Source organism: Protopterus annectens, chromosome 8.part1 (assembly GCF_019279795.1).
Source record: "Protopterus annectens isolate FY-2018-M chromosome 8.part1, PAN1.0, whole genome shotgun sequence".
Taxonomy (NCBI): Eukaryota; Metazoa; Chordata; order Ceratodontiformes; family Protopteridae; genus Protopterus; species Protopterus annectens.
In genome coordinates this window covers 546,104,578-546,128,968 of record NC_056742.1, presented here as the reverse complement: position 1 = coordinate 546,128,968, position 24,391 = coordinate 546,104,578, and positions in this window count along the sequence as shown.

Genomic DNA, 24,391 nt, shown 5'->3' with positions numbered 1-24,391 from the left:
CCAAACACATGCTCTGTGATGATTCTGGTTTGTGCGTGTGCCTCATTATGGAGTTCATGCATGGGTGTATGTGCATTTCAGATGGGTGTCATCATCCATGGTTCCAGTGCATAGCCAGCATCCCCCACCAGATGGCCATATGGGATGTCCCCCCCAGCAAATGCCTGATACAGCTGTGAGGCATGTCAGATGTGGGAGTTGTGATAGCTTCCAGGGCTTCCAGGACACACATCCATGTTAATGCCCAGGGCATTGCACACAGCCTGGCAGTTGATGGAGGGGGTATCCCTTGTGGTTTATGTTGTGCCTAGCCTGCTCACCAGATGGTGACTTGATGTGTATGTGCATGCAGTCTATTGCACCCAGTACCTCCGGGTATTCTGCCACATGGTGGAAGAGACGCATATTGCTGGCCAACTCATCCTGCATTTGGGGGAAGTATATGTGCTCACTGGCATGTGGTAACAGGAACCGGTAGAGTACCCTGGATGCTGATGCCTGTGAGATCCCCATGATATCCCCAGTTGGCCTTTGAAAGGTACCTTTGGCTAGTATTCTCAGGCTTACAAATACCTTGGTATCCACTGGGATGGGTTCCTCTCTGTTTGTTCTGGCTCTGCGGCGTGGCCGGCACAGCTCCACAAGTTGCTGTAGGGTGTCCCTGTCCACCCTGTAATGCTCTACTATCTCCATATCATGTTGCCCCTGGTAGGTTACCCTTGGTCTGAACACTCTTCTCCTCCTCTGGTGCTTGCGGTTGTTGTCAGCATCCTCCTCCTCACCACCTTCAGTCTCCATCACATGCTGGTGGATCAAAGCAATGACAGCCCCTAACATGTACATAATAAAACTTCCCCATTTGTATACACCAATGGTGCAGTATGTATGGGAAAACACAATTGTGTATGAGGTGCTTTCACACTTTATACTATTGTGCTATAGATGCTGCTGATGTAATTGACTGTGTGTGAGCAGTTCCAGCTGCAAGGTATCTTACTTATGGGTTTTACATTGCTTAATGTAAGTGTGGGAGCTGTAGTGTGGAGTTATGCTTGCCTGGATTGATTCATCTGTTGCCCTTTAATTCCCTTTTAAACCTAGATCCCCTCCCATTGTCAGGCATGCATCCACCTGCCAGCTTTATTGTCTTGTACTTTCTCTACCCAGTTTTGTGTTGCAAAGTGTGTTATGTAGCTGATATAATGCAATTCTACTTTGTTCTGCTGTGACACTTTACTGTTTTCTTTGCAGTACAGCCCCTCCCTTTTCCTGTTCTGTGGATTAGCTGTTGTCAGTGGCCCACTGTAGGTTCCTAGGCGTTAATTGCTCATTTGTAGTCCAATTTTCCTGCTGTTGCATTTCCTTATTTTTTCATATATCCTTCCTTTTCCAGCTCCGGTGCATGCCGCGCATACCCGTTTACCTGGTTTAAGCGCATTTTAATCTCCGTTCCCATGCATACTTGGTTACATTGTGTGCACTCAGCTAGCCAAAGCTACAACCAGTTAAACACACCCCTTTCCTATAGCTTTGCTTAGCTATGGGCAAACCGGATTGGCATTGCTCCAATGTGCTTACAGCAAAGGTGACACATCCCTCTCTTGTTGTCATCTTTATCTCATGGTCACACCTCACTGTTATAACACTACGCCGTGAGGTGCATCCTTACACCAGGGGGGAATCTGTGATTCAGTAAAACTCCTCTAATTTGCATAAGATTGCCTACTAATTCCTAGAAACCGCGCATAACACTAACACAGCCCCTTAGCATCCCTTGCGCCATGGTGTGGTGGAACATGCCTGCCACTGACTATTATGGGGAAATCATGCTATGTGTTACATTGCATTTTTATTTTCTTTTTTTCTATTTTTCTTATGATCCTGTTTGCGCGTTGCTGCCCTATGCTTTAAACTTCACGATAGAGCGAGAACAAATAATAATGTTAATTTTACATTTTGTACACTTTTTTATGCCAATGGCTATATATTTAGCCATTGGCATATATTAACAATATAATACATGTGTTTGGCTGGCTGACATGGCTTCAATTTTATGTTTCCAGTAATGTAACTTTTTATGGTTTGCATTTCTGCATGCTTACACTATGCCTGTGTCACTTCCTGGATCATTAACTACCCTCATTTGCAAGCTACACTGCTGCAAATGGGGTGATTAGCATACAGGAGCCGAGAACTGTGCTGGCATAGCATACGTAGGTAGTGCACATGAAAACAGCTTGTACCTGCATCGCTCGGTGGCCATATTTGGTGTTGGAACACCGACGCTACTCCTGCTCCTTGCGCAAGCTTCATGAATCACGGGGACTGTCTTTGATATTTTCACTATAATTTGCACATCTTCAGATATCCAGTATTATTATTATTATTTTTTTGCTAATTATAAAATGAAGCACATTTTCATCTTTCTTTAAATATCTCTATAAACATGCACTTGAGAGGAATTTCTTGTTGTCATGTAAACATTTGTGAACATTTACAAAAAATATAATTTGGGGGTTGTGTGCATTATAATATATTACAGTATTTATGGAAAAGACTATGAATGCACTGACAATTAACATGTAAAGAACACTGATAACTTTGCTATTTTACAGTTTTAATAGTTTTTATTGTTCACAAAATATTTACATTTGTTTATCTTATGCTTTATAAGTTTATTTTTCAGAAAACGTTCTGAAATGCCAGATGTATGTAGGTTGCTAGAGGAGTGATATTCCACATTCATAAGCGTTAATGAATTAATGTTTTTATCCTATTACCTTCAGTGTGTGTCTTATCCACTATCCTAACTGTTTTACTTGTCACCCACCTCTCTCTGAATTGTTCTGGGCTTCTCATCTGCTCCTCTTCCATTTAAGGTATATTTCAAACTCTTTTCTCCTCTGATTTCCTGCATTATTTCATCACCTCCTCATCCCTTATATTACCTTTATTGGTCCATAATGATTTTTTTCCTCTTTGTTTTAAGAGTCTTTGATTCTGATCTGCACCTGTATTTCTTTCTGTCTCCTCAATGGCAGGGGTATGTTGTGCCTCCCTCACCTATTCCTGTTGGTGCACAGACTGGTGACTCAGACCTACTTTCCTTCACATCAAGTTACAAATGAGCATATTTTCTGGCTTCCCTGCTTCCCAAAAGGGGTGTCATTTTAATGTAGATTGTTAAGGCTTACACATTTCACACATCAGCCGCAATGTTTTTAATTTCTGTAACATTGTTTTATGTCTTCCCTATTAGCTCATTACTCCTACACAGAACATAACTGATAAGAAAAATTTTATTTTTAAAATTCCCTGTTTCTTTCTTGTAATAGTTACTAGTACAACTTCTCAAGAACTGCATATACTGTCTTCTTTCTTAAATCTGCCCTCATATCCCTTGCCCTTATACCTGTTTCTCTTTCCAAGCCTCTACTCCTTCTAGCCTGTGTTGGATAAATGCCAATATCACTGTGTCCTTACTGCTCTTGTCTCTTCACTTGGATTAACTATAATTTTAGCTTGTATTACATTATACTGTGCATTCAACCTTCTTCCATTCCATGCTTCTTTCGTTCTACTGCCATATACCCTTTACACACAAAATAGCTCAGCTTTGTGACATGCACCCCAAATAGTGAATGAGGCACCTCCTCTTTCTTGGTTGCAGACATCCACATTTTTTTACCCTTAGACTCTTTTCCACCACTTGAACTCTTCCCACTTTCCACTAAAGATGTTTACATACCCACTGATCATACTTAAGAGTTAATATTTTTTGTCATACCACACTATCCCTTCCAAAAGTATTGACCTAGATATAAGGTACTTATTGGCAATTTTCCTTAGCATTTCTTCATTCCCTCTTTTCTTCATATTATTCACGTAGTCCTAACACTCTTTATGGAGGTGTTCCTAATCACCAACACTGCTGTAATCTGTTTTAACATCTGTTCACTTATAATCATGTTACTGATTGCTTCCTTTCCTGTCTTTGAACAATGTACCATTGCTGCACAATGCATTCATTACCATCTTATTTAGTGGACCAAGCACAAAGCGACCTAGGCATCAACCTAGGGCCTGGGGCTGGCTGGGGGGGGGGGGGAATGACCAGACCTTAAAAAATAATCTAAATCCAGATTAGCCACTCCCCTGTACTGTACTTCAAACAGACAAAAAAAAAAAAAAAAAACACACTGATTACTCAATCTGGCACGCTGTACCTTCCTTCCATTTCAAAGTTTGTTCAGTTATCAGAGATGAAATGAAACTTAAGTATAACCACAGCAAAATTCCCCAAATTTGATAACGACCAGAAAACAGCTCTACTTTCCAAAAAGCACTTTTTATTTTTAGAATAAATTTCTCTAGCCCCTCGGCCATAGCCTTTACAGAGTAAAACCCTTATTACTAAAAAACCCTCCTTATATATTCAGTTCTAACATATTCAATTCATCAATTACACACTAATTATTAAAACACATTCCATTAAACTTTTTAAAGTTAAAAAAACACTATATAAAACTCTGCCAATTGCATTCTTTGTTCAACCCATTAGGTAACAACGTATTGTATTTCATTATTAAAATAGACTCCTTATGCCTCAATACATATTTTAATAACTCTTCATTTTCATATTGCATTGTTATTTGTTCCAACACTGTAACTTTCATAGTATTTATTTCACCTTTGTGTTCTTTATTGAAATGTTCCGCTATAGGACTCATAACCTTGTTGTTTCTTACATCTCTAACATGCTCTTTTATTCTTTCAGCCAAAGACCTCTTTGTTTCTCTTATATAATATTTATTACATGGACAAATAATACCATAAATCACACCCTTACTTAAACATGAATACATACCCAATGTATCAAATTTTTTTCTACGTATCCTATCTATTTTCGTTATAATGTATTGACAGATGGAACATTTACCGCAAGGAAAAGTTCCCCTCATCCCCACATTTTTCAACATTTTTTCTTTTGGTCTTATATATTTTCCATGCACTAAAAAATCCTAAGGATTTCGTCCCCTTTGATAAGAGACTCTTAATTCTATCTGTGACAATGAGTGAACATCTCTTATTGCCTGTTTCCAGTACTCTTTAATCACTCCAGTCATTTTTTGTGAAAATAAAGTGTACTTAGTAACAAAGAACATGGTCTCACTACCTAATGTTACCCCTCTATCTTTTGTTCTCCTTCCACTAGGTTTGTCTCCATTAACTATTATCCCATTTTGCTTTTTATCAAATATTTTCTGTAAACTTCCATATACATCCTCTGTCTTGTAACCCCTAGAAACAAACATCGAGGCTACTTCCTGTGCCTCTTCTAATGCTTCTTTAATGTCACTGCTCAGTCTTTTTATCCTGAGCATTTCCCCATAAGGGATAGATTCTATTGTGTGACTTGGATGACAACTAGTAGCATATAGCATCAAATTAGTTTGATCAAATTTCCTGTATATATTAGTATGAATTTTCTCATTTTTTTCCCTTTTAGTGTTAGATCCAAATAATTTATCCGTACACCTCTCTGGATGCCATCAAATTTAATCCCATATTTATTTGCATTTAAATACTCTATAAAATTAAATGGCACATTTTCTCCCCCTTTACAAATAAAAATCATATCATCTATAAATGTGAAATACTTAACCACATGCTTCCTAAAAAATTCATTCCTATAAATGTAAATATTTTCCACTAGCCCCATAAATAAATTAGCATACACTGGGGCAAACACCGTTCCCATTGCTGTTCCTACATTTTGCCTATATAAACTCCCATCAAATTCAAACATATTATTCATAAGACAAAAATGTACTAATTCATTAATGTACTGTGTTCTGGGGCTGTCCCCTAAAAAAATATTGTATAGCCTCAAGGCCAAAGGCATGTGATATATTGGTGTACAAACTCACCACATCCACTGTTATAAAATACATATCCTCGGCATATATTAAATCCTTAATTTTGCTTAAAAAATCAAAATAATCCTTTATGTAAGAGGGTAATTTTATTACTTCCTTTACTAAAATTTAATGCAGCAAACAACTTAAATTATGTGTAAAATATCCAATAGTTGATACAATGGGACATCCTGGTGGCTGTGATAGATCCTTATGAATTTTAGGAACACAAATGAATTTTGCTACTGTACTTCTCTTAACATTAAGTTTGTGCATCACATCATATGTTGTAAAATAATGCAATCTAATACCCTTCTTCAATAGCATTTGAAATTCACTTTGTGCTCGTATTAGATTCACTTCCTCTATCTTGCTATATACCACCTGATTATCCAAATGTTGCATGCACATTCTATAATAGTCTTTTGAATTCATTACCACCAGTTTGCCTCTTTTGTCTGATGGCTTAAAAACTATTTCATCATTTCTACTCATATATTGTAGTCTAACCCATTCATTCTTTGTTAAATTATATTCCTTAGTCAGGCCTTTAAACTCATTTAATTCTTTTTCAATCATTAAACCCACAGCATTATTAAAACACTGGATATATGATTTTTTACTTGGAGGCATGAAAGTACTATTAGTCTTAATTTTACTTGTATCCAACAAGCTATATGCATTTGTTTCAGATTCCGACTCACAAGAAAAATAATAATCACTACTTTCAGAATCTGAGATTTCATTAATTACATTTTCTTCCCTCTCTTCTATATTATAAAAATATTCTTTAAGGTGCATTTTATGCACTAGACTAAAGATCTCACCTTTTATTTCATTCATTCTTGGCAAAACTGTTAAATAAACTTAATACCTTTGTTTAAAACTGACAACTCAGTTTCATCGAAAACATAATCAGATAAATTGACGACATATTCCGGTACAATAGTACCCTCTACCTTTTCACATGGTCCATTTACTTCTTTTGAATCGTCCCCCACCAGGTCTCTATGGCGTTCTTGTTGCCATCCTTGCTTCCTGGTGGTGTAATTTTGTTCATTGGAGCCCCTAAAGGTCTTCCGAAAGGATTCTGGATCCACCACTCCCTGTAAATCTGGAAAATTGTAATTTACTCTCTCATCTTCATCAAACGAAGACACTCTACTCTCCCCAGAAACAAAACTCCTGTTTCTCTGTTGGCCGGAAGTGATGTTATTATCTTTTTGAAAGCTGACCTCCTCCTCTTCGGCTGTTGATTGGCTGAAAGAACAAATGCTTTCTTGTATTCATAGTCACAAATGTCCCTATGCAGTTTATACTTTTTACGATCTAATGGATCTTTCTCATAAGACAAAAGTTTATTGTTCATGTTCATCAAAAAGGTCTCTAATACTGAATTAGATGTTATGTTAACAATCTCTTCACATATTTGTTTAGTTTCCACCAAAAGCTTCTCTCTCTTTATTCGATCCCTTTCAATTAGAATTGCAACCCATTCCAAACTGCAGCGATGTGCCGCTGCTATCCACCGCTCCTGAAACTTAACCTCAAGTTCTTCTGATAGCACAAAGGGAGACGAAGGATTTTTAATAGACCTTAAACCCCTCGGCGTAATCTCCAGCTCCTGGTACCTCTGAAGACTACCAATATTATAATAGACAGAAGTCTCTTTAAAAATCAGTTTCTCTAATTTAGAACACAATTCTTGTGCTGCTGGAATATCCGATACCTGTGTTTTCCTACCCACCAATGCAAATGGGTTAGTATTAGTCCGTGAACGGGAATCTTCCCATTTCTTAAAAATGCTGGATACCGATCCCCCTAACATCTCAGACGTTCCATTCTTGTTACCATGTAAGGTTCCTTCATTATTTCCATTAGCAATTGGCGCCACACCTCGATTACTAGCTTCACCTCTTCTATTAATAAAATCCATTCCTGTTTCACAAAAAATTTGAGGAAAGGAGCACAGAGATTCACTGGTCATGGAAAATAATAACCACAGCAAAATTCACCAAATTTGATAACGACCAGAGGAATGATCAGTGAAAAACAAAAGCACTTTTTATTTTTAGAATAAATTTCTCTAGCGCCTCGGACGTAGCCTTTGCAGAGTAAAACCCTCATTACTAAAAAACCCTCCTTATATATTCAATTCAAACATATTCAATTAATCAATTACACACTAATTACTAAAACACATTCCATTAAACTTTTTAAAGTTACAAAAACACTATATAAAACTCTGCCAATTGCATTCTTTGTTCAACCCATTAGGTAACAACATATTGTATTTCATTATTAAAATAGACTCCTTATGCCTCAATACATATTTTAATAACTCCGCATTTTCATATTGCATTGTTATTTGTTCCAACACTGTAACTTTCATAGTATTTATTTCACCTTTGTGTTCTTTATTGAAATGTTCCGCTATAGGACTCATAACCTTGTTGTTTCTTACATCTCTAACATGCTCCTTTATTCTTTCAGCCAAAGACCTCTTTGTTTCTTCTATATAATATTAATAAGAAATTAAACTTGTTCATTGCATAGATTGCAGATGATAGAGCACTTATTGGAAGCCTTGATCGGGCAGGAGATTTGTTGAGAGATTTGTTTTTAGCTCTTTATTCCCAAACAGGAGATTTGCCTACCTTTCAGCTTAGATCGGAAGTGGTTTGCAAGTTAGGTTGGCGTGTGTGTGTGTGTGTGTGTGTGTGTGTGTGTGTGTGTGTGTGTGTATGTGTGTGTGTGCACGTTAGTGTGTGTGCGTGAGAGAAATTTATTAATTGACAGCTGTTAAACCAGCAAAGAAAATACAAACATTGAAAAAGGCCAAATTAAATATATACAGCTACTTAGCAGATTGGTACTTAATATGAATTCTCTCAAGTGGTAACCATCTGAAATGCCAAGGCCCCTTAGAACAAGTCCCAATATGCAGAGACTGAATGGGTATAAGAATGAACTTACATGTATTAAGTCCAAGATGATTACATTTCTTGGAATATTCCCTTTTCTTAGAGTGATGGTGATCTTGGAGTTGGTATATATAACTTTTTTTGGGGGGGGATTTCCTCCCACATGGGGAATGTTGGGGGTTTAAGGAGAAGAGCAATTTCTGAGAGCCACTCTTCTCAGAGTTTGTCTTTTTTTTTAGCTTTTTGCACTTAGCATTTTGAGTGCTGACACTTCAATAGGGAGCTCTCTCAACCAGCTGATCTAATGTTCTATTATGCAAGAGATATTAACTCTAAAAAGAAAACTAGTATAGACATAATTAATAATAATTATTGCTGTGGAATAGTGCAAATTTTAAGACATTGATTTGACAATATTTTAAAAAAAACTGTTTACAGACTTTTATATATAACTACCTTTGGCTCATATTTTTTAAGTCTTTGGTCTAAAAAAGCAAGATATACAACTCTCAGTGTTTCAATTTACCTAAATATTCATGTGTCAGTATCTCATGTCATATTATTCTCATTCAGTATATGATCTTACTTTTGGGTGGAATTATGTCTTACTATTCTTATTCAGTATATTATTTTTTTAGTGAAACAGTGGAGCAATTCTTAACACTGCTGCCTCATAGATTTTAGTTCTACAAATCAAATCTTAGCTTAGCTGCCCTCTGTATGCATACTCTCCATTTGCCTACTCTGTTTTTTACTGAGTGGACTGGTTTCTTCCCACATCCCCAAAACATGCCTTAGGTGAACTAGCAATCTTCCAAATTACCCATAGGTGTGACTGGTGCACGTGTGTGTGTGTGTGTGTGTGTGTGTGTGTGTGTGTGTGTGTGTGTGTGTGTGTGTGTGTGTGTGTGTATGTGTATATACGTGTGTGTGTGTGTGTGTGTGTGTGTGTGTGTGTGTGTGTGTGTGTGTGTGTGTGTGTGCGCGTGTGCAGGTGCGTGAACTGGCAACCTTCCAAACTGCATATAGGTGTGCTTGTTTTATGAAAGTGTGCGTGTATGTGTGGGTTTGTGTGTGCGTGTCTGTGTGTATGTGCATGTGCGCATTTGCATGTGCATGAACTGGCAATCTTCCAAATTGCATATAGGTGTGCTTGCTTTATGAAAGTGTGCACATGCGTGTGTGTGTGTGTGTGTGTGTGTGTGTGTGTGTGTGTGTGTGTGTGTGTGTGTGTGTGTGACTTAATTAAACCAGCAATCTTCCAAACTACGACTAGGTGTGACTGGTGAACACTAGTGTGTATGAATGTGACTTAGGTGAACTGGCAATCTTCCAAATTACTTCTAGGTGTACTTGCGTTGTGAAAGTGTGTGTGTGTGTGTGTGTGTGTGTGTGTGTGTGTGTGTGTGTGTGTGTGTGTGTGTGTGTGTGTGTGTGTGTGTGAGTGTGTGTGTGTATATATGTCATACCCATCAACCATCCAGATTTTCTCAGAATGTCCACATTTTTGCCTCATATTTTTGGACAGTTCTACATAAAATGTTTGGTTTTCTGGCAAATATATCAGAAAATGCATGCTAACACAAAACCAAGTATTATATCAAATTATTAGGTTTATAAGGGAAATATTTGAAATTTGCCCCTGATTTTGGACCCCCCCCTTCATTATTTATGGCTTTGTCCATATTTCTTTTGCTTAGCGATTGAGAGGTATGGTGTTTGTGCATGTGTGTGTGTGTGTGTGTGTGTGTGTGTGTGTGTGTGTGTGTGTGTGTGTGTGTGTGTGTGTGTGTGTGTGTGTGTGTGCTTGTGTCAGTGTTCCCCATCCAAGAATAGTTCACTAAAGAAGATTTAATTTCCACCGGATGATCCCCCAGGATTTGTCAGGCTGGATTGCAGATATTGCAAAAAGCTGCCCATCGAGGGTGCTTATAGAAAACATTCTCTCATTTTCTGATACGTCACTGAGGATTACATTCAGTCAATAATGCCAGTCATTAGAGCTCCATAGTCATTGATCAGAAAATGCATTTCAAGGTAATTATAGTGTCTGGTGGTTAAAGATCTGAACTGTCAACAAACTGCTTCCTGTAGTCAGATATGCAGGTTTGAATCCTTCCACCTCCATTAGACCACTGTGTTCTTTTGAGCAATTCACTCAGACAGTGCTTGTGCATCACCCCTGAAAAGGGACATGTTGTGCAGTGAGTTGACCTGGTTAACAAACAGATAAAAAAATGATATTATAATTTGAAATTTTGTCCCCTCATTATTTTGGCTTTGTCCATAATTCTTAAGCAAAGCAGTTGAAAGGTACTTTTTGTCCATTCCTTGTAAAATTTTTGGCAAAAGGGTTGTAAATTGCAGTCATTAAATGACAAACATGAGTTTCAGACTCTGTATCTTTCAGGAAATAGTTGCTAATTCAAAACTTTTTATTCTAGCAACTTTAAAAGTATATAAGAGGAGACCTTTAAAATCTGTTCCAGATTTCTGGGTCTTTGTATCTGATTTGACATAAAAAACTGAGAGGGTGGGGGGGGGGGATTGCAAAGGTTCCACAATATGGTTTCAACAGCAGTGAGATGCGATTATTTATGAATGTATTCATTCACTTGTTCTCAAGCAGATATTTGAAGTGTACAGTTAGGCAAGTGACTGCAAGTGATCGCTGTGTGTGTTCACATGTTTGTGTGCATTTGCGTGTGTGTGTGTGTGTGTGTGTGTGTGTGTGTGTGTGTGTGTGTGTGTGTGTGTGTGTGTGTGTGTGTAAATACTTGATTCCTGCAACCCACAGTACTTATGGTGTAAAGGAAGGAATTTATTTTAGTAAACAGGAACATCATCATATGAGCCATCTTCTTTAGGCATGTTCCTTAGCATCCTTATTTTGACTGTTTACACTGGGTTTTTATTTGGGCAGCCATGGTGGTGCAGCAGTTAGCGCTGCTGCCTCACAGCAAGAGGTTCTCCGGTTCAGTTCTTGGCTGGGGTGCCTTCTGTGTGGAGTCTGCATGTCCTCTCTGTGGTTGCATGAGTTTCCTCTGGGTGCTCTGGTTTCCTCCCAAAGACATGCTGTAGGTGGATTGGACACACTAAATTGGCCCTAGATGTGAGTGCGTGCATGTGTGTGCCTTCTGTGGAAGGTTGAGCACTGGGCTGGCAACTCAACACTGTAAAACTCCACTGCCAATCATGAGCAGACAGTGATCTGCTGTGACAACCACTAACTGGGAAAAAGCTGAAAGAAGAAAACAGTGGGTTTATTATTTGGCTCTACAAGTTTAATCTTAATATTTGAACTGTGAATATATTTTTAATTAATCTCTTTTTTACATGTCTGTAAGTTTGAAATACTGTATGTTGGGCTACAACAGTCTGGCTAGTACTTTAATGAGTAAAGCTATGAGCTACTTTGTAGTGCAGGGTTTGATCCCCACAGCCTTCATTTGTTTAGTGTGTGACTCTGACCAAATTGCTTCACTAGATGGTTCTCCTGGGCTGCCCTTGAAAAATGGCACTTGCATCTAGTGGACTGTCCCAAGTTGTTAGCAAATGTGTTGCATATTTGCCTTTTGAATTCCTGTGCCCTATAGGTGGTAAGATATGTTATGAGTTCCCACCTGTCTTGTAGTTTGGGTTATCAGATGCATTGTCAATAAAACTGAGTTTCAAGAGAAAAGAAGTTTACTGTAGCACATACTAAGTCTGTTTTCAGTGTGAGACTGTTTTTGTTTAGTTCAGCAAATGGCCGTCAGTGCTTTTTTGCTGCAAAGTTTGAATTAACTGTTTTAAATTCAATCCAAATCTCTGTGATCATTGTAAAAAAAAAAAAAATATATATATATATATATATATATATATATATATGCGTGTGTGTGCGTGTGTGTGTGTGTGTGTGTGTGTGTGTGTGTGTGTGTGTGTGTGTGTGTGTGTGTGTGTGTGTGTGTGTGTGTGTGTGTGTGTGTGTGTGTGTGTGTGTGTGTGTGTGTGTGTGAGTGTGTGTGTGTGTGTGTGTGTGTGTGTGTGTGTGTGTGTGTGTGTGTGTGTGTGTGTGTATGTGTGTGTGCTTGTGTCAGTGTTCCCCATCCAAGAATAGTTCACTAAAGAAGATTTAATTTCCCCCGGATGATCTTCCAGGATGTGTCAGGATGGATTGCAGATATTGCAAAAAGCTGCCCATTGAGGGTGCTTATAGAAAACATGATTTCAGGTAAATAAAAGTCATTACAGTGTTTCAGTTATTCTTTTTCAGAAAATAAGTCCCAACCTTTTTTTTAATGTTTTCTAAGTCCCAGGAGGATTGCTTGGTTAAGTGGCTTGCTCAAAGTCACACAATAGGCAAATGGAACTAGAAAGAGTCAAATCCTGTATACTCGAGGAAGCAATTAATTAAGAGCTTAGAGTTTTAACTGACTGCATTCCTTAACTTCATTTTCTGATACGTCACTGAGGATTACATTCAGTCAATAATGCCAGTCATTAGAGCTCCATAGTCATTGATCAGAAAATGCATTTCAAGGTAATTACAGTGTATGGTGGTTAAAGATCTGAACTATCAACAAACTGCTTCCTGTAGTCAGATATACAGGGTTTGAATCCTTCCACCTCCATTAGACCACTGTGTTCTTTTAAGCAATTCACTCAGACAGTGCTTGTGAGTCACCCCTGAAAAGGGACATGTTGTGCAGTGAGTTGACCTGGTTAACAAACAGATTAAAAAATGATATTATAATTTGAAATTTTGTCCCCTCATTATTTTGGCTTTGTCCATAATTCTTGAGCAAAGCAGTTGAAAGGTACTTTTTGTCTATTCCTTGTAAAATTTTTGGCAAAAGGGTTGTAAATTGCAGTCATTAAATGACAGACATGAGTTTCAGACTCTGTATCTTTCAGGAAATAGTTGCTAATTCAAAACTTTTTATTCTAGCAACTTTAAAAGTATTATAAGAGGAGACCTTTAAAATCTGTTCCAGATTTCAGCTTTAACAATTGGCTTAATTACTAGTGTCATTCTAAGGGGATCCAATGTCTGTCTGCTTGGGATGACATGCTTGACAAGCCACGCTGCTTCGCAAGGGATGGCTTGCACCTGTTACCCCTGGGCTTCCTGATATTGGCCAAGGCTCTTGCCACCCCCATAGTGCCTTTTTTAGGCAGGGCTCAAAAGACAAACCCACCTCCCTAGAAAACACAAGTGAAAAAAAACTAAGGGTAATGCTGCTCAATGCCAGAAGTCTAAACCTCAAGATGCACACTCTCGAAGCCCTCCTCAGTATGGAGAACATCGATGTCTGTGCAGTGACTGAAACCTGGTTCAAGGCTCCTGAGAGCACCCCAGCACTACCAGGTTTTACCTCATATCATGCTTTCCAGCCCCAAAACTTGGACCGAACCACAAAAGGAGGGGGAGTATCCATATTCATCAAAGATACCCACACCTCCAGGTTAGTGGCAATGCACGAAGTATTGGAGACCATCCAGGTGCAACTAACCATAGGAAAAACTGCCCTACAGGTTGTAGCATGCTACAGACCACCCTCTCAAACTCAGGAACCCCACTCAGCCTTCCTGAAGACACTGGAGAGTATGAATGTCTCACCAAATACCATCATATTGGGAGACTTCAACTACCCAAACATAGACTGGGAACATTACTCAAGCCCCAACACCCTAGCCCAAAGGTTCCTAGAATTCATAAACTCAAATGCGATGGAACAACTAGTCACCACTCCCACAAGAGGAGATAATATACTAGACCTGATCATCACAAACATGGGGACAAAATGCTCCACACCGGAAGTATACCCCTCATTGGTGAGATCAGACCATAAATTAATCTCACTGGAAATCCACATCCCGCCCCACCCCCTGCACAAAAGACCACAGTGAAGAACTTCTCAAAAGCCAACTTCACACTTCTTAAGACTGAAGTGATATCCTTCAAGGCCCCTGGGCCAGTGGAAACCCCAACCCACACCACTGAATCCTTTATAAATGCCTTCTACGGGCACCTTCAAGAATGCATGGATCATGCAATCCTAATAAAACCAAGACCCATTCCCCCAAAGGCAGGCGCCCTGTCTGGTGGACCCCAGCCATTAACAAACTTTACAACAGGAGGAGGAAGCTACTACATGACAGAGCAAAATCCCTAAAAGGGAAGGCATCTCTGATCAGTACTAGCAAAAAACTACGATCACTCATAAAATCATCCAAGGCCAACTTTGAGAGAAAAATCGCAAAAGGCACAAAAGACAATCACAAGGCCTTCTTTAGCTATGTTAGAAACCTGGGTGGAAACTCCCAGATATGCTCAGAGTTAGTCCAAAATGACACAAAATACACTGAACCCACAGACATTGCCAACATTCTAGCAGACAGGTTCAGTGCAAATTTCTCCGCCCCCTTCCCCCCAAAAGGAGAAATATCTATCCCAGCAGAGTGTAGCCTCCCTAACATCTCAGATGCCCAGGTGAGAGCCGCCCTCTCCAAAGCTAAAAACACAGCATCAATGGGACCTGATGGTGTCCCGGGCTGCATGCTACATGAACTCCAAGAGGAACTAAATCCGCACATAAGGCTGCTGTTTAATCTTAGCCTTACTACAGGATATGTACCCAAAGAGTGGCGTACAGCAACAGTGGTCCCACTCCACAAAGGCGGTGCTTCTACAGACCCTGGAAATTACCGCCCCATAAGCTTGATGAGCCTGGTCTGCAAAGCTATGGAAAGGATCATTATGGAACTCATAAACAAAGACATTGGGGACCTACAGACATTGGATCCTACCCAATTTGGCTTTGTCAAGGGCAGATCCTGCCTTTTGAACTTGGTCGACTTTTTTGAAACAGTCACTAAGGCCATTGATGAGGGTAAGGCAGTTCACACAGCCTACCTTGACCTTGCAAAAGTCTTCGACACAATACCCCACTCTGGCATCATAGACAAACTCACCAGCTTAAATATAAACCCATATGTCACAAGATGGGTTGCAAACTGGCTCAAGGACAGAACCCACAAGGTCAGAATTGCTGGAGCCATGTCAGACTCTAAGCCAGTCGCAAGCGGTGTCCCACAGGGATCAGTCCTGGGACCCCTCTTATTCGGCATTTATTTTTCCGAGGTGCAAGCAAACATAAGAGGATTGTGGCTGACAAAGTTCGCAGATGACTGCAAACTGGGCGCCATAATTGATACTCCAGCAGATGCAAGTATCCTTCAGAGAGGCCTCATAGAAATGGATAATTGGTGCCAGAGCCATGGCCTTAAACTGAACGCCAAACAATGTATAGTTATACCCTTTGGGAAAAACAAGGTACCCAAAAATTACCACATAGGTGGTAATCCATTAAGTATGGAAGAGGTAATCAGGGACCTAGGGACCCAAGTTGACAGTAACCTCTCATTTGACACTCACATTGCCAAGGTGGTTAGGAAGACCTTCTATATTGCCCACCTTATCATGAAGGGATTCACATCCAGATCAAGAGAGGTCATTGTGCCCCTGTACTCTTCTCTTATCAGGCCCATGATTGAGTACAATGCCCCATTTGGGATGTATCTTACCCGACACCTGCAGCAGTTGGAAAGACCCCAAAAGTTCCTCACCAAGAGGATAAAGGGTCTCAAACATATGTCATATGCTGCCCGGCTGAAGAAACTCCAGCTCTATTCAGTCGCATACCGCCTACTCAGAGATGATCTATGCCTGACGTACAAGGCCATGTCCAATCTGGAATTAATGGACATGCTCCACCTCAGAAAATCCAAATCCATCAGAGCCACAAGAGCAAGAGATTTGAACCTCAACACAGAAATAAATAGGACATGCTGGAGGGACAGATTCATAACCCAGACGCTCCCTACACTCTGGAACAGAATCCCAGTCCACGTTAGGCAGAGCCCCTCACTAGCTCTCTTCAAGAGAAATCTTGACGAGTGGATGGGAGATCGTAAGTTTACCCCGGGGGTCATCTCTGTGTCACTACTAGACAGAGGCACAGTAAACTAAACCCTAAATGGGTGTAGTATTCTCATCCCAAGGGGTGGCAAAAGCCACACACACTCTGGCTAGGCTTATAAATGCCCTAGGGCAGATAACCTAGTACGAACCTATGAACCTATTTGATATAAAAAACTGACAGGGTGGGGGTGTTTGCAAAGGTTCCACAATATGGTTTCAACAGCAGTGAGATGAGATTATTTATGAATGTATTCTTTCACTTGTTCTCAAGCAGATATTTGAAGTGTACAGTTAGGCAAGTGACTCCAAGTGATCGCTGTGTGTGTTCACACCTTTGTGTGCATTTGCGTGTGTGTGTGTGTGTGTGTGTGTGTGTGTGTGTGTGTGTGTGTGTGTGTGTGTGTGTGTGTGTGTGTGTGTGTAAATACTTGATTCCTGCAACCCACAGTACTTATGGTGTAAAGGAAGGAATTTATTTTAGTAAACAGGAACATCATCATATGAGCCATCTTCTTTAGGCATGTTCCTTAGCATCCTTATTTTGACTGTTTACAGTGAGTTTATTATTTGGCTCCACAAGCTTAATTTTATTATTTGAACTGTGAATATATTTTTAATTAATTTTTTTTTTTACATCTGTGAGTTTGAAATACTGTATTTGGGCTACAACAGTCTGGCTAGTACTTTAATGAGTAAAGCTATGAGCTACTTTTGTAGTACAAGGTTTGATCCCCACAGCCTTCATTTGTTTAGTGTGTGACTCTGACCAAATTGTTTCACTAGATAGTTCTCCTGGGCTGCCCTTGAAAAATGACACTTGCATCTAGTGGACTGTCCCAAGTTGTTAGCAAATGTGTTGCATATTTGCATTTTGAATTCCTGTGCCCTATAGGTGGTAAGAGATGTTATGAGTGTGTGTGTGTGTGTGTGTGTGTGTGTGTGTGTGTGTGTGTGTGTGTGTGTGTGTGTGTGTGTGTGTGTGTGTGTGTGTGTGTGTGTGTGTGTGTTTGTGTGTGTGTAAAAGAAATGTTATGCACACTAACAGGTTTGACTAGTGTTTTATTGTAATTGAGGAGAGACAGCTAAGTAATGTATAGCAGTAATGGCTGGGTGGTGGGGGTGGAAGGGTTGGCATCCAGTCCATTACCCTGCCTAGGGCCACATTAACTATCATCTGGCTCTTGTCACAACCAAGGCAGAAGCAGGAACAGCACAATGCAGCACTGACAAAGAAGCAGTGTTTGGTTTACATTTAACTGCCATAACACAAACAACACAGAATAAAATAAAGCATGCCGCATCATACCTAGGCTATGCAGAGTAGGGCATAGACTGGCAACCCTGTGCATTAGACATGAGCAAACCCACTCAGGTTAATGGGTAGTCAGAGCATAGTCATTATTGCTTACATTGGTGGAAAAGGCATAGAGACATGTGGCTGCAAGACTATAATAAGGGGTGAGGGTCACAGGAGATTAATATAGTACATGTACTCTGGAAGCTTATTAATGGGAAGACAGGGATCACACTCTCCAGTACTGGGGTTGGGTTGCCATGACATAACCATTGTCGCCATATACTGTGTTAGCTTGCAATGCTATTTCACCAGTGGTCTAGCTACTGTGATATGGGATAACCTATGCTAGACCACTTTGCATCTGGATTTTCCCATGGCCACTGACTGCATGGTCTGCAAAAGGAGAATGGATAGAAGTTGTAATGTATCTCATGAATGCAACTGTTAAAATGTGCAGCCAATGACCTCTGCAGCATTATTGACTCTCTGTTCTAAAACTCCAGGTCACTATGCAGTTAGACCATATCCCCCTGCAATCCATGGAACATACTCAGCAGAACCACAGTGTTGAGAGTGGCAGATGTCTACATTTGGATTACCATCATGTACATTTACAGGTTGAATCTCTGTATCACAAATGGTACAGTGCCAGAGTGCCATCAGACCATACCATTTGCCTGTTCCCATTATCATCCACAGGTGCCCTGCAGGCATCACCACTAAGTTGTCTTGTTGTGTTAGAACCTCCAACAATGAAATCTTGAAAATGAAAAAAAAAAAAACACAACGCATTGTCAAACCACCCACCTATGTCTGCATATCACCCTGTTGTTGGCATACTGATGAATATAGAAAAGTGCTATGCAACATGTTGGAAGCTGAATATTGTTATAAAGGTTATTGCACTTGCAAACCAGATGTGTCTGGAAGCACGGATATGCAGGTTTGCCATGGTTAGACCCTCTCTACTATCATGCATTGCTGTATGTATAATCTGCTGTAATGAAAACTCCTAGTTTGGTCCTTCCCCCTACTGATACACTGGTGGTTGCTGCCGGGCCTGTTCCCACATCCAAGCCATCCCCAGGTAATAGGAGCTGATCCTGCTTACCCGTGAGTGATGCAAAAAACTTCTTGACCTATGTTAGCAACTTCTTTCTTTGCTGTCCACCCTTTGTACTGGACACATAATTTGCAAAGTCCCATAACTTTCTCTTTACATCATAGAGTGCCATACAGGTAAACTTCCAACTTACCTGTTGTAGGGAGCAATCATGGCTGTTCACAACATTCACATCCTGGACCAGTCTCTGCCAGATCTGTCAGTGACAGGGTAGCTCATGAGGGTCTATATCAGAACATCGAAGTATTAAAACTTAGAATGTTCTGATATCGAACACTATTCAGCGAATGCTAAGAATAGCGAAGTTGCAGAACAGTGAATTATTTCCTCGGGAAAGAATTTGGTTGGCTGATTCTGTGGATTTGCTATTCTTAGCAGTGTGGTGGAAAGTTATAGGTTGGGTTCAGGTAAGTGTGCGATTGTTTGTACGTTAGGGTTAGGGGCGGGTTAAGTGAGTTAGGGTTAGGCGCGGGTTAGGCGTGTGTGCGATAGTGACAGACTTTAGGGTTAGGGGTGGTTTAAGTGAGTTGGGGCTAGGGCGCGGGTTAGGTGAGTGTGCGATAGTGATGGACCTTAGGGTTAGGGTTTGGGTTAAGGTAAGTGGGTAGATAGTAGTGTATGTTTAGTTTAGTGTACTCGCAACAGTAGTGCTTTTCTTTGTTTTACTTAGTTTAATGTAGCATTAGATGTAGGAATTTAATTGTATCTGTGTGGTTGCTGTTTGTTTGATGTGCTTGTGTTGTGTTTATGTGTTTCAGAGCAGCAAATTTTTTCCATGGGAAAAAATTTGCTGTTCTGAATGTTCGAATATTTTCATGTTTAGATGTTTTGGGGCCGATGAAATAGCGTTCACTATTTTCAACTTTCGATAGCGTGATATAAACGCGCTCATGGTACTAGGGTGCTAGACTGCAGTTTCTTCAAATGAAAAGAAAAGTTATTTAATCATATGTGTGTGTGCGTGTGTGTGTGTGTGTGTGTGTGTGTGTGTGTGTGTTATTTTGTTTTATTTAATAAATAGTCAACTTTTCGGTTGTGAGATTTGGAACTCCAAATTTACACAGTAGATCTCTACACATGTCATTGCATATACATGCCAGTCCAGTTTCTGTAAAAATTGGCTTACTCAGCTGAGGCACATATTGAACTACTTGGCTATATTCAAAGTAGCCCCACTTTGTAACATGCACCCCAAACAGTGAATAAGGCAATTACACTTTATTACACCTCCTATCATTTTGGGAGGCAGAAGAGATGCTTAAATAACGGCTGGCTAGACTGCTACAAGAAGCAGTGAGTAGACATTCCCCACTGGAAGAGATGCCTCAGTTAGATGGTACCTGAGTGATGGTGAGAAGCAATTCAAATAAATGTGAAAGAATATGTAGAGATCAAGGTGAAAGCAATTTTTTGTTAAGTATTTTTTAATTAAATGATACTTTCCTATGTCTTTCTTCACATGAGTGAATTTTAACTTATCCTGCCCTTTTCACTAGTGCCACTTCAACCAGCCTGCAGTGCAAGTGCTGAGAATAAAAGCTGCAGCATGTTGCACTGTATGCACCTGACACCAATAAGATGAAGTGCTTCACTGTGGCTTTGGTGCCAGAGCTGTTGTCAGGCTAATTAAAACTGATTTAAAAATGGTATGTAGTTTTTCTCTGTTTCTCATTTCTGACTAGAAACACATTTGGACTGCAACATGTGTTTAACTTTGTGACACTTTATATTGTAAATATAAATAGCATGAAAGGAAAGGGGAATGCACAAATCAGTTCCAGGGTAAAACCTCTTGCATCTTCTGTGGTAGCAAATCATAAAATATAATTTTAAAGAAGTAGCTGATCTTTGAAAAAAAACAGATGTTAAATGCAAACAGTTAACACATGTACTGTGTACTGTTGCTGTCTATTTTCTCTGGGCTGATATAATTAAGAACTTGCCCTGTAACGGTGGCAGAATTTGTTTAGCTACTTTTTTTGTGGTAAAGCAAAGCAGCTAAAGAAAGTTTTCTTCCAGGAAATGGTGTACTGAAACCTTAGATTACAACAGAGGAACTTAAATTGTGAGCTTAGTTTATATTCTTTCTTGTTTTTGCTTGTAAGATTATAAGGTTATTACTTCCCTTTATGTTTTAGGAATTTATAACAGAAAAGGGATCAGTACTTCTTAAGTCACATAAAATAAGATGTATGTAGTTAGCTTAGATAGAAGTTTTATTTCAATATTCATGTGTGTTTAATGAAATGATATTTCATTGTTCCATGCGCACTTTTCATTCCTTTAGATAGTAACATGTAACTGTTTCCCTTTTGTTTAAATGAAGCATACATTTTAATGGAGAATGGTGTTATTCAAACTCCATCAATGCCATCTTCAATGACAGTGGCTACTATTTACTTATGTATTTATGTATTTTTTCATTAATTTATTTATTCATGATCAGATACTCAAGGTGTACAGGGGCATCTGCAATTTGTGGGCACATCTGCATGTGTGTGGGTGAGTTAAAATGAATTGCATTTTATGGATCTGACAGTGATTAACAGAAATATGGCCATTACTTATTTATTTATTTATGCTTTCATTCATTTGATGACAATCATGCATCTTTCATTTGATGACAATCAGACATCTTAAATGTATAGAGTCAACAAAGTAGCTGCATTTGGTGTCTGTGGGTGAGTGTGTGTGGGAGGAGGTGAGTGTGAGAGAGAGAGAGAGAGACATGAACGGGGCTGCAGTGGGTTGCACTATATGCATTTGATAACAATGATCTGATATTTATTATATTGTTTTGAACATTATTTATATATTCTATCACAATCAGACAGCTGAAATATACAGAGTCAAAAGAATGGATGTAATTTCTGGACACATATGTGTGCATGTGTGTGAGTTTTTGTGTGTGTGTGTGTGTGTGTGTGTGTGTGAGTGTGTGTGTGTGTGTGTGTGTGTGTGTATGTGTGTGTGTGTGTGTATGTGTGTGTGTGTGTGTGTGTGTGTGTGTGTGTGTGTGTGTGTGTGTGTGTATGTGTGTGTGTGTGTGTGTGTGTGCAGGAAGTTTCAGTGGGTTGTACTGTATACATCTGCCAGTAATCTGATGAACTCCAGTGCTGTGGTCATTATTTATGCATTTCTTGTTTCATTTGATCAGAACCCGACATCTGAGGTGCAGTGAGTCAATAAAGTGGCAATAGTTGGTGAGCACATCTGAATTGGGGGGGGGGTTGCTTTGGGTTGCAATGCATGTGCCTGACAGAAATGAGATGGAATGCATTGATGTGATCACTTATTCATGTATTTAATCAGGCATCTGATATATATGAAGTCAATAAAACGGTTGTAATTGGTGGGTACATCTGTGTGTATGTGTGTGCATGTATAAGGGTATTGCAGTGAGTTGCAGAGTATGTGTCTAACAACAGTGAGTTGAAATGAGTTGAAATACATTATTGTGAACATTACTTATGTATTTCACCCATTTTATGAAAATCAGACATATGTAGCATTAGAATTTAAATTTCTCTTTGTAACTAGGGGATATTCTCCTCAGGCAGTATTAGAAATCTGACTGTGGGATAACTAACTGAATCATGGCACCCTGCTATAGTGGTACTTTCCCCAGTCCAGCTGCAGTAAAATAGTACTTATCCCTACTCCACCTACTCCAGTTCCAGGTTACTCATCAGTACAGAAGTCTGTAACCAGTGGTAAAATACTTATTATTTTTTGAGCTTTGAATTGCATAGAAGTGAATGTGGTACTGACTCTTTTAGGGCTGCTTATCTGTGTACATACAAAAAACTGTTTTTGGCTACATGCTTTGAAATACAGTGCTGTAAGAACACTTGCTATTGTTTGTGAATAGGCTAAGCAAATGTTAATATATCTTATAATGTTCATACTTTTGGCAAATTGATTTTTAGAGGCCTATGTTTATAAGCTTTATGAATCACCACAGAGAATCTTGACCTTCAGATTTTTTTCAAGTACTCATATTGCTTCTCTCCCTTTTTTAATTTCTCCAAATCGTTTGGGTTTCTAATACCATGACGGGAATGGACCCCATTCCTAAGTCAAAGTACAATTAAAGTTCATAAAATTAGTATTGTTTCAATCTTTGATGTCAGCCAGAAGTGCTCATATTGCCTGTATCAGTAACATTATGAATAAGTATTATTTTAGTCTGCTATGCACCCTAGAATCATTCTTTGTTTTCTGCCATTTTCTGCTATCTTAACATCTCCCCTCACCCAATCAAACCTCCTGTTTCTTGTCTCTTTTGTTAAACTACATGTTTGACTTAGCTCACAATCCTCTAACTGTTTTTTATTTATTTAATGATTGTTTTATAATTGTTCAGATTGACTAATCTTCCTAATGGTTATTTTTCTCTGAACTGTTTCTATAAATTGTCTTTCCTTATTTTTGCAATCTTCTTCAGTGGCTTACATATCTCTTTCTTCAGCTGCCCTAGTCATTAAGGAAGACTGAGTATAAGCTTTCAAAATGTCAAATGTCAAAGACACAAACAGCCTCAAGGCCTTCAAAGAATTTGTCACCCATAAATCTACAATCAAAATCCCTCTTCCCTACCCAACTGTCCAAAGTATATTTAAACTGAGACAATGTCTCTTTCTTTCTAATTTTAATTGGTAACATATTCCATCACCTACCAGCCTAGCAATGAAATGAATCACTTAATGAATTAGTCCTAAAAGGAGCAAAATTCATCAGCAAATTATTATTTCTGGATTACAGTAAACGTGCCCACTTATTAACACTAACACTGGCTCCATATAGGTCATTATAAATACATTTATATACCATTATTAAATTTCCCCTTGTAAACCCATGACTTAATGTATAAAGATACAGAGTTTTCAGCCTATTAGTATACTCCTGTAATTACATTCCACTAATTTGCCTTGTAAAATGTTTTTGAATTCTCTTGAAATTTCACATTGAGTACTACTACGACAACAAACTATTGCCCCTTACTCCATTATAGGTTGCACAATAATTTTAAAAATAGGCAACAAAATCTTAGCATTTCTACTTAAGATAGTTCTTAATATTTTATTCAAGTCATAGCTATGCAAAATAATATCTAAAAAAGTATCAAAATTGAACCTATCATCAGTATTGATACCCAAATCC